The sequence below is a fragment of the Manacus candei genome, unplaced genomic scaffold (assembly GCF_025592945.1).
Source record: "Manacus candei isolate 608988 ecotype Guabito, Panama unplaced genomic scaffold, ASM2559294v1 h1tg000153l, whole genome shotgun sequence".
In the NCBI taxonomy this organism is placed as follows: domain Eukaryota; kingdom Metazoa; phylum Chordata; class Aves; order Passeriformes; family Pipridae; genus Manacus; species Manacus candei.
Window position 1 is genome coordinate 4,048,917 of NW_026138201.1, and position 249 is coordinate 4,049,165.

Sequence of the window (249 nt, forward strand, 5' to 3'; positions counted from 1 at the left end):
GAGGGCGGCCCCGCGGCCCTGGCGCGAAGGGGCGGTGCTGCCCCGCCCGCCACCGCCGCCGCCCGGTTGCCGCGGAGACGGGCCCGGGTGTGAGGCGGCCTGTGGGGTGGGTGGGTGCGTGTGCGTGTGTGTGTGCGCGTGTGTGTGTGTGCGTGTGTGTGTGCGTGTGTGTGTGTTTGTGTGTGTGTGTTTGTGTGTGTTTGTGTGTGTGTGTGGTGGGCACAGGGAGTGTGGGGATGGGGGAAGAAA